The sequence below is a fragment of the Sapajus apella genome, unplaced genomic scaffold (genome assembly GCF_009761245.1).
Source record: "Sapajus apella isolate SASKATOON/1434 unplaced genomic scaffold, GSC_monkey_1.0 scaffold18, whole genome shotgun sequence".
NCBI classification, from domain to species: Eukaryota; Metazoa; Chordata; class Mammalia; order Primates; family Cebidae; genus Sapajus; species Sapajus apella.
The window spans coordinates 21,927,617-21,939,275 of record NW_022436958.1 but is presented as its reverse complement, the minus strand read 5'-3'; the positions used below and the strand labels follow the sequence as shown (position 1 = coordinate 21,939,275).

General features: G+C 37.1%; 1 protein-coding gene across 3 annotated transcripts in view; it reads left to right on the top strand.

The window, feature by feature from the left end:
* Nucleotides 1-1,162: 1,162 nt before the first annotated feature.
* The window catches only part of CCDC148 (coiled-coil domain containing 148), a 204,631-nt gene continuing 194,134 nt past the window's right edge, over nucleotides 1,163-11,659 (top strand). For all 3 annotated transcript variants that reach the window (XM_032286471.1, XM_032286469.1, XM_032286470.1), the window contains exon 1: nucleotides 1,163-1,196. The gene's annotated coding sequence lies outside the window, so the exon portion shown is untranslated. The remainder of the gene's footprint in view (nucleotides 1,197-11,659) is intronic.

Below are 11,659 nucleotides of genomic sequence, written 5' to 3'. Positions count from 1 at the left end.
CACCAGGCTAGAGTGCAGTGGCGTGATCTCGGCTCACTGTAACCTCCATCTCCCAGGCTCAAATGATTCTCCTGCCTCAGCCTCCCAAGTAGCTAGAATTACAGGCATGCATTGCCACGCCTAGCTTAATTTTTTTTTTTTTGTATTTTTAATAGAGACAGGTTTCACCATATTGGCCAGGCTGGTCTCTAACTCCTGACCTCAGTTGATCCATCTGCCTTGGCCTCCCAGAGTGCTGGGATTACAGGCATGAGCCACTGCACCCGCCCTATAATATCAATTTTTATGGCAACTTTTTTACATGTAAAAATGTGTTGCACTGAAATATTCAGATTTGGTTTTAAAACTATCTGAGCACTTTTATTCAAGTTTGTCAGCTCTGTCACTTGGTCATGTCAAACTAGCCTTAGCTAGCAGTTACAAAAAGTATCTTGGAGCAAATAGTACATATGTCAAAGAAGAAAGATGCTGTTTACACACTGTTTGCTTTATACACATTTCTCATTGGACAGGAGTAGAAGCAGCATTTTCTAGACCCAAGTTGGCACTAGTATTAATGAATATTTCAATACCCACTCTACCTTTCAGCCCTTTTCCCAATAACAAAAATCTAATAGTGAATCTGTGCATATACCTCAATTTATTCTACTATTGATAGGTATCTTGCATGTTAGTCCTCTTGAGCTACTATAAAAAAATACTGTAGACTAGGTTATTAACAAACTTCAGAAATTGATTGCTTACAGTTCTGGAGGCTGGGAAGTCCAAGCCTGAGGTGCCAGCAGCATTTGGTGATGAGAGCTTGATGAGGCAATATGAGGACTTGTTCTTTGCGTAAAAGACGTGTCCTTGCTGTGTCTTCACATGGCAGAAGGGGCAAATACGCACCTTTCAGTGTTTTTTGTGAAGGCACTAATCCCATTGAGGAGAAAGAAGCCTTCGTGATTTAATAACTTCCTAAGAGACCCCAACTCTTAATACAGTCACATTGGGGATTAAGTGTCAACATATGAATTTAGCCGGGGGGTGGGGGCATGAAATATCAACATTTACATCATAGCACCTGGGTAGTTTATTTTTGTTTGTTTGTTTTTTCAGGTAGGAGTGCCATGGTGTAATCATGGCTCACTGCAGCCTTGACCTCCTGGGCTCAAGCAATCTTCCCATTTCAGCTTTTGGAGAAGCTGGAACTATAGGTGTGCACCACCACACTTTGCTAATTTTTAATTTTTTTTTGTAGAGTCAGTATTTCAGGTTGTTGCCCAGGCTATGGGTCATTTCTAACATGGGTTACTAGAAATATCACTGCTATGACCATTCCAATATGTGTCTTCTGATTAATATATGTGCAGATTTCTGTTGAATATATAAAATGTATAATGGCTAGGTTATAGTAGCTGAACTGCCAGTGATTTTTTTTCTAAAGAAGTTGTTCCAGTTTACACGCCACCAGCCGTGTGTGAATGTTCTGGTTGCTCCACTTTCTTACCAACATTTGGTATTTTCTATCTTTTTCATTTCAGCTACCCTAGTGTGTTTATAGAGGTATTGCACTGTGGTTTTAAATTGGATTTTGCTAATGGATAAAGTTGAGCACATTTTAATATGTTTATTGGCCACTTGGGTATCCTTTTATTGTGGAGTGTCTGTTGAGTTCTTCTGGCCCATTTTTTATCGGGTCGTCTGCCTTTTTCTCATTAATTTGTATGTGCTTTAATATATACATATGTATTCTCGGTTCAAGTCTTTTGAAAAGATATATGGCAAATGTATTTTCCTACCCTTCAGGCTGCCTTTTCACTCCCTTAATGGTGTCTTTGGATAAATAGATGTTCTTAATTTTAGTATTTCCAAACGTATTACATTTTCCATTTAAGATGAGTATTTTTTTTAAAGAATTTTTTGCCAATTCCAAGGTCATGAATATGTTCTCCTTTGTTTTCTTCCAAAATGTTCATTTTTATCTTTCACATTTAGAGCTGCAGTACATCTGTAATTGATTTATGTGACTGCTGGGAAGTAGGGGATCAAGAATCACTTTTTCCATGTGGATATCCAACTGTCCCAGGACCATTTATTAAAGACTGTTCTTTCCATACTGCACAGCAGTATGACTCACGTCTTCATAAATCAGGTGACCGTGTATGTATGGATCTGTTTCTTGAGACTATACTGTTCATTGGCCTATTTGCCCCTCCTTGTTCCAATAACAGTCTTGATTGTTAGAGCTTCATAATGGATCTTGATATATGGTACTATAAATCCTCCAGCTTTGCTCTTTTCATCACGATTCTTTTGGCTGTCCTTTGTCCTTTGCATTTCTGTACATATTTTTAAGCCAGCTTGCCAATTTTCACATGCACAAAAAAATTTCTAGGATTTCAGTTGAGACTGTATAAATCAATTTGGAAGAGCTGACATTTTTACAATACTGAATCTTACCTACCATTTAAGTAATTTGCTGAGGGTGCCACAGTTTATAAGTGGTGGACCTGGAATTCAGTCTTTCACAGGCTAACTCCAAAGACCAACACTACTCTAGAGTTCAAGAATGCCTTAGTTTTGAGGATGTGCTATTTTTTTCAACTATATTTTAAATGAACCTATTTTGTTGGTTTACGATAATGCTTTCTTCTATAGTACCATCTTCGTAAAACTTTGCATTGTATGGTATCTCATAATTTAATTTAACCAATCCCCTATGATCACTCATTTTAAAGTCATTTCCCGTTTTTCTCCAAGCAGATAATTCGGCTACAAGCATACTTGTAAAGATATATTTTTGTATGTTTTCTTGGGACAAATCTCTAAAATTGTCACTAGGTCGAATGGTATAAAAAATGTTAAGAATTTTGGGCCAGGCGCAGTGGCTCTCATCTGTAATTTCAGCACTTTGGGAGGCCACAGCAGGCAGATCACAAGGTCAGTAGATCGAGACCATCCTGGTCAATATGGTGAAACCCTGTCCCTACTAAAAATATAAAAATTAGCTGGGTGTGGTGGTGTGTGCCTGTAATCCCAGCTACTCAGGAGGCTAAGGCAGGAAAACCGCTTGAACCAGGGAGTTAGAGGTCGCAGTGAGCTGAGTTTGTGCCACTGCACTCCAGCCTGGCAACAGACTGAGACTCCATCTCAAAAAAAAAGAGTTTTGCTACAGAGCTGGCTGCAGTGGTGGACACTCACAGTCAGCTACTCAAGAGGCTGAAGTAGGAGGATAGGAGGATTGCTTGAGCCAAGGAGTTCAAGACCAGCCTGGGCAATAGAGTGAGACCCCATCTCAAAAAAAGAAAAGAGAATTTTGGTACAGGTGTACTTTGGAGATATTGCAGATTTCATTCCAGACCACTACAATAAAGCTAATATTGCAATAAAGCAAGTGACATGAATCTTTTGGTTTTCTAATGCCTATAAAAGTTATTTTTACAGTATACTATAGTCTATTAAGTATACAATAGCATTATGTCTAAAAAATGTACATATCTTAAAAATCCTTTAGTGCTAAAAAAATACTAGTGCTCATATGAGCCTCAGTGAGTCATAATCTTTTTGTTGGTCTTGCCTCGATGTTGATGGCTGCTGACTGATCAAGGTACTGGCTGAAGAAGGTTGGGGTAGCTGTCGCAATTTTTAAAAAGAAGACAGCAGTGAAGTTTGACACATCAATTGGCTCTTCCTTTCATGAAAGATTTCTCTGAAGCATGCGATGATTTTGATAGCATTTTACCCACCATAGAACTTTTTGCAAAACTGGAGTCAATCTTCTCAAACCCTGACACTGCTTTATCAACTAAGTTTATGTAATATTATAAATCCTTTGTTATTTCAGCAGGGTTCACAAGCATCTTCACCAGGTGTAGATTTCATCTCCAGAAACCAGTTTCTTTGCTTATCCACAAGAAGCAACTCCTGGTGTGTTCAAATTATATCATGAGATTGTAGAAATTCAGTCACATCTTCAGGCTCTAATCCTAGTTCCCTTGCTGTTTCCACCACATCTGCAGTTACTTCCTCCACAGAAGTGTTGAACCCCTCAAAGTTATTTACAAGGGTTGGAATCAACCTTTTCCAAACTCTTAATGTTGCTATTTATTTTGACCTCCTTCCAGAAATCATGAATGCTCCTAGTGGCATCTAGAATAGTTAATACTTTGCGAAGGTTTTTAATTTACTTTGCCCAGATGCATCAGAGAAATTACTATCTATGGCAGCTATAGCCTATGAAATGTGTTTCTTAAATAATAAGACTTGAAAGTTGAAATGACTCCTGATCCATGGGCTACAGAATAAATGTTATGTTAGCAGGCATGAAAACAACATTAATCTGTACATCTCCATCAGAGCTCTTTGGTGACTAGGTATATTGTCAATGAACAGTAAATTTTGAAAAGAATCTTTTTTTTCTGAGCAGTAAGTCTCAACAGTGGGCTTAAAACATTCAGTTAATCATGGTGTAAACAGATGTGCTATCACCCAGGCTTTGTTACTTCATTTATAGAGCACGGACAGACTTAATTCTTAAGAGCCCCAGGATCTTCAGAATGGTAAAGGAGCACTGGCTTCAACTTAAAGTCACCAGCTGACCAGCTGAGCTAGATCCTAACAAGAAAATCAACCTGTCCTTTGAATCTCTGAAGCCAAGCATTGTTTTTTCTTTTCTGGCTCTGAAAGTCCTAGATGGCATTTTCTTTCAGTATAAGGCTGTTTTATCAACTCTGAAAATCTATTGTTTAGTTTAGCTACCTTCACCAGTGATGTTAGCAAGAGCTTCTGGATAACTTGCTGCAGCTTCTGAATCAGCACTTGCTGCTCCATCTTGCATTTTCATGTTCTGGATACAGTATCTTTCCTTAAACCTTATGAGCCCTCTGCCGGCTTCAAACTTTCTTAGGCAGCTTCCTCACTTCTCTTAGGCTTCCTAGAATCAAAGAGAGTTAGGGCCTTGCTCTGAATTAGGGTTTTGCTTAAAGATTGTTGTGGCTGCTTTGATCTTCTATCCTGACCACTCAAACTTACTCCATGTGAGCAATAAGACTGTTTTTCTTTCTTATCATTGGCGTGTTTACTGGAGTAGCCCTTTTCATTTCTTTCAAGAACTTTTCCTTTGCATTCATAGCTTGGCTAACAGGAACATGTCTAACTTTTGCCCCATTTTGGCTTTTGACAGGCCTTCTGCACCAAGTTAAAACATTTTTAGCTTTTGATTCTAAGTTAAAGATGTACTATTCTTCTTCAGTTGAACACCTATAGGACATTGTAGGGTTATTAATTAGCCTAATTTCGATATTGTTGTATCTCAGAAAATAGGGACACCCTAGGAAAGGGAAAGACAGGGGAGAGCAGCTGGAATGAGTTAGTCAGAATACACACATTTATCAAGTTTGCTTTCTTGTATGAATGCAGTTTGAGGTGCACTAAAACAATTACAATAGTAACATCAAAGACCACCGATCATAGATCACCATAATAAATATAATGATGAAGGGTTTTGCAATAATTACCAAAATGAGGCACAGAGATATGAAGTGAACACTGCTATTGAAAAGGTGGTGCTCGTAGACTTGCTTGACACAGGGTTGCCACAGACATTCAATATCTGTGAAGTGCAATGAAGTGAAGCACAAAACAAGGTATGCCTATAAGTTGCCAAATAGCCCCCTAGATACCCACCAACAATGTGTATGAGAGTTAATTTACTGCTTCCTTCCCAATTTTATATATATATATAAACATATATATATATAATATTTTATTTTTTGTTAATTTTATTGGGAATGTTGTAGTTAATTATTTTAATTTGGATGTTTTTGACTGCCAGTAATAAGTTGTAGTCATATGTTAGTGACTATTTCATGTTATTGACCATTACATTTTGAAACAAAATATTCTATGGCACTTTTAAAGCCAACTGGAAAATCCTACGCAGCCAAATTCTTTCTGTTTGTCGTTGTGTTACATGATAATCAGCCCCCCTCACCATCCACACACCCTACCCCCCAGGCAGAAAGGAAAACTCTTCCCTCTTTCTCTAAGGAAGAACAGTTTTTTTTTTCTACTTCTCCTAGTTTTCATAGATGTTATTGAGGTTTTTTATAAAAGGACTTTCAAATTATTGTTCAGAGAATATGGATCCTTGTGCAAAGAGGTTATGAAAAAAGGATAGTGGGGAATCATCCCTTCCTTGTCTACGTAAAGGACTAGGTTGAAGCAAAAATTGAAATGAGAGAAGACTGACATCATGAACACCCCACATTCAGCCTCTTTCCTCCCATCACCACCCTTTTCTCCAGGTAGCTGCTCATCCTCAGTCACCGTCTCTCCCCAAAAACCCTACCCAGACCTGAGGGTCCACCTTTCATGCTTCAAAATTAGCCACTCTAAATCATTCTGCAGTAAAAACTCTACCCATTTTAGTGCAGCTAATCTCAACTGTAAATTTGCCTATATAGGGAGGAAGAAGATTTCCTTGTATGACTTAAACTTGAGAAAATTAAAAAGAAGAGATAAGAAGGGAAGGAAAATTTTTTTCTCCCTTTTTGTTCCCTCTGCTTTTCTTGTTTTTCCCTCTTTCTTTCCCTCTCTCTAAACTTTATCTTAACCCCTTTCATCTTCCCCTTCATCTATTTACTTCCTAGCCTGGAGATCTTTTCAAACTTAACTGGCAATAATACAAAATGCATTAATATTTCTCACCTATTATAACTATTTCACTTATTCAAAACATATTTGTGGCTACCATGTTCTAGGCAATGTCATTTAATAATAGAGTTTTATAGTCTTTGTTGTTAAAGAGTGGTAGATCACTATTTTTTATTAAAAATTTTAAAAATATCCTTTTGTGTAGCATTTTAAAAGAAAATTGTTCCTTGCATAACTGATCCTTCATGGAAAACTATTCTGGAGTATTGTAAACTCACAGATGCATTCTTTTGTGTTACTTTTTGGTCATGTATTTAAGTTTCTGAGGATTTTTTTTCTTTCCCCTTCCAGAACCACCTACATATCTCTTAACCTACTCTCTTTTAGCTATGTTAAAATTGCATGTGAAATTCTATTGGAGTTTTAAGATAGGAAATTTTGCTAGATGTAATTTTCTCATGCTACTATTGAAGAGCAATGACAGTAATATTTTCTAGAATTTTATCCTATGTCTATATTGATAGGTGTTTTTCTAGAACAATTTTTATACTGCTTTATGTAGAGAGACATCAGAATCTTCAGGGTGCTTCATATTATCCCAGTCTATCTCAGTTGAGAATTTTGTTTGGCTGAAAGTTACAGAACCTGACTGCAGAAGCTTGGGGATTTATTTTTCTCATTACAATAAGTCCAGAGGGAGAGTCCAGAGCTGGTACAGCAGATTCTTGATAACAACATCCCAGGCTCCACTTGCCTTCCTTCTCTGCAACAGTTAGTATGTATCTTTCATCCTAATACTTGCTCCATGTCTAGTTTTACATCCACATTTCATGCAGAAAGAAAGGAGAAAAGGCAAGGAATAAGGAGGAGTGCCTGTATGAGAAAACATATCTTGCCCTGAAATTCCCGGCAGACCTCTGCTCATGTCTCATTGGTTGGAACTGTATCACATGGTCATTTACAGCTTCAGAGGTGTCAAAGGAAAGCCAATATTTTACCCTCAACAAAATTAGAATCTGTTAGAAAGGGAAAAAAGTAGAATGAATATTAGTACGTAGCTGTGTTTGCCACAGTTTTAAACTTCAGAGGATAAAATTTCCTCAGCAGTAATAGCAAAAAGCACATCAAAATGCCATATAATTGTTGAACTCTATAACCTTGCTTGTGGCCTTTGCTTTCATTAATTTTTTTTGAATTATCAAGCTTGTAATCAAGAGAAAGACAATGCATTTGTAACCATTAATCAGGAGAAAAACTACTGTGTTTTGAATCATTTTTGTTAAAGGTGTCAGAAGAAATTTATCTTACAAGGCAGAGCAAATTTGTATTAAAAGTTTTTAATTATATTTAAAATTAAACTTAACTGGATATTTCAGGCTGTACTTCACAGGGTTTGTGCGACTTGCTAGGGTCAAGGGGCTTTGGGAAGTGGTCCAAACGTGGCAGGTTCAGAAATGTGAGTGATGAGTGATTAGACTCTGGGGTTCTCAGCAGTAGAACCCATTTGATAATCATTTATAGACTCTAATGTTGTTGCATTAATTTTACAATAGAAAAGAATTGCAGTCAGCCCTCCATCTCTGCAGGTTTTGCATTTGTGAATACAACAGCTTCATATAGAAAATATTTTAAAATAAAGAACATATAAAAACATAGCATAACAACTTTTTATATAGCATTTACCTTGTATTGGGTATTAAAAATAAGTTCGAGATGATTTAAAGCATGAAGGAGGAGGTGCATAGGTTATTTGCAAACACTACACCATTTTGTATGAGATACTTAAATATCTGTATATTTTGGTATCAATGGTGGTCCTGGAACCAGTCCCCTGCACACACTGAGGGATGACTGTATTTAGTAATAGGACCCTTTGGGCAACATTGATTACTTTTAATTACATACATATGCATATATATACTCATTGTAAAAAAGCAAGGATTTTATTACAGTTAAAGCTAAAGTCCCCTTTGACACTAACCTCCAATTGCAGCTTCCTCTTCAGTTTGGTCTAAGTGTGTGCCTTTAGACTTTTCTCTTGAGAGAGAGTGCACATGCACAAGAGAGAGAGGTAGTTTTATGTCTGTTCATGTTTCTATAATAGTATCTTATGGTATGTGTCATTGTGCAACTTGCTTTTTTCACTTAATATGTTTGAGGTAAAACTAAATTATTTGTGTCTACTATGCGTAGAATCTCCTTCTTACCCTCAAGCTCTTAGAGAAGACAGCATAGATATCCTTTGATTACTAACAAAATGCACGTTTTTGCATGTGGGAGTTGTGCACTATGATTGACAGCTGAGCAGCTGATCTGGGGCACCTGTCAACTGCAGTTAATGTGAACTTAGAGTCAGTGCTGAAACTTTAAAGTGTGCATGTGTTTTCTTCCTCACTTCTTCACATATACCTCAATCTACTGCCTTGGAGGTTGTTCTTGATCATCATTTTTATCTCATACAGGTGAGCCTAGATTTACATATAGGGGAAAAGCAGGTGAAAACTATGTGTTTGCTCTTAATACTACCTTGCATTAGATGCAGGACTGTGATCTATAATGTAATCACTTAATGCTCTTTCAGCAAATATGTATCGAATATCTAATATGTGCCACGCACTGTTTTAGGCAGTCTGGAGAAATACAGATGATCCTCTAAAGGCCTTGTTTTCATGGAGCATATATCCTAATTGTAGACGGGAACAACAGGCAAGTTAATAAATATATAGTATAATGCCACACAGTGAGATGTACTACAATGGAAAATAATTCGAATGAGAGCAAGAAGAATAACCTGGGATAGAGGGAGCTACTTTAGATGACATTGCCAGAGATGGTCTCTCTGCAGAAGCCTGAATAAATCCATAGCCCTGAATCTAGTAAATGATAGATGTTTAATAAACATTGAAATAAGTGCATAAATTAGAGAAACAGTAGGAACAAACACAAGGTATAATAGTAGCACAAAGTAAAGGAAAGATCATCTCTATCTGGCTCAGGAGAGGCTCCAGTAGGATGATTAAGATGAGACTGAGACTGAAAAATAAGTAGGTATTGGTCAGGGAGGCAACGGTAGAGAAAGGCCTTCCAAGTATAGGTAATAGTGTGTGTACTATTTTAAACAAGAGAGGCATGAAAGAGCATATCAATTTCCTATTGCTAAAAATTTACCACAACCTTAATACTTAAACAATACAAATTTATGATCTTAAAATTCTGGAGGTCAGACATTCAAAATAACAGCAAGTTGTGGGCAGGCCTGTGTTCCTTTGGAGCTTCTAGGGGAGAATCCTGTTTCCTTTCCTTTTCCGGCTTCTACAGGCTACCTATATTCTTTGGGTCACGGTTTCATTCCCCATCTTCAAAGCCAGAAGCGTGCCCTCTTCAAATCTTCCTCCTTTCTGACCTCTGCTTCTGTCATCACATCTCCATTTTTGACTCTCCTTCCACCTTCTAATAAGGGCCCTTCTGATTATATTAGGCCCACCTGGATAAGCCAAGCTAAGCTCTTTATATAATGTCAGCTGATAGCAATCTAAATTATGTTTGCCACCTTAATTCCCCTTTGCCATATAACGTAACATATTCATAGGTTCTGAGGATTAGGGCCTATATGGACATCTTTGGGGAACTATTGTTCTGCCTGTCACAAGCATTGTCTATTCAGGGATCTTCAAATGGTTTGGAAATGCTCAAGGGTAGTGTACAAATAAGGTAATAGCTAATGAAGGGGCTAGATAGTCAAGAGCTAGATTGTCCTGGAGAGCAATGAGAAACCACCTGATAGGTCAGAGAGTTCTATGATGTATTTGGGTTTTTGAGACATCACTTATTCAGGCAGTTGTGTGATGGTAGCTGGGCTAGAAGAGCAGATAAAAGGCTATTGACAAACTCTACATATAGGATATGGAGGGGTTGAATTATGTAATACCCTGCAGCTGTTGGAGAGATTAGGGCGTAAAAGGGAACCAAAAGGAAGCAGGTGAACCTCCTACATCAAGTCCAGGTATGCAGGATGGGAAAGTAGACTCCCAAATTGTGTCAGAAGATTGACACATCTTACATTTAAAGATGTCCAAAATGGCAAGTCATATGGGAGGGTAAGTGGTCTTTCCAAAGCAGAGGATTACTTTCATTATTCTTTCTTTATGGATCCCACATTCAAGGGGAAAATTAGAGGCAAAACTGTATTTATTCATAAATAAGTACTTAGTTTCCTTAAGTTGATTTGTCAGAACTCAAAACTCCCTGTCATAGTTTCTGGTCAGAATTTCTGAGACAGTCAGTGGAAGCTATGTGTATTCATCTATTCCCCCCAAAAAGGATCTGGAAAATTCCCATTGTTATGTAGTATATACTGTTTTAAATTAGATATACATCTAATTTATACCTTTTCTCTTGGAGTTTTGGAATTATTAAAATAGTTTGGAGAATGTAGAGGGAGTAGGAGCATGAGATGCTCCACTGTAGTTACCTTCACTCTCTGTGGGGCTCTGAAGTCCCACGGAAACTGGGTCCTTTTAGGTTATTTGCTGTGGTTAATTCTTCTTTCTCTCTGACTCTGCTCCCCAGACTGGAAAAGCCTGTGGGATGTATAGATTTGTATTTGAGTTATTTTATTAACAATTATTTTATTAGCAAATTATTGTATTAGCATTTTATTGAATTATTTTATTGAGACTCACTACTTCGAGCTGTTTTAAACATAAAAACAAATGGATTTGGTTCATAAGCAAATTTTTATGGATTATAAAGAGGGCAGAGATTTGATAGATTTTGTCTGATTATGAATTTTGTTTTTCAGTAAAAGGCAGAATTTTTTGAGAAAAATTTCTGTCTTGTATTCTTTTACTGGTTAAATGAATATATATATGTGTATATATATATAATATATATTATATATCTGCTATTTTCAGTCATTAAAGACACGTGTATATATACATGAACACACAAATAAAATGATATGGAAAGATGGCCAAGTTACACTATCAAATAAAATAACTTGTGGAATTGTATGTATATATAT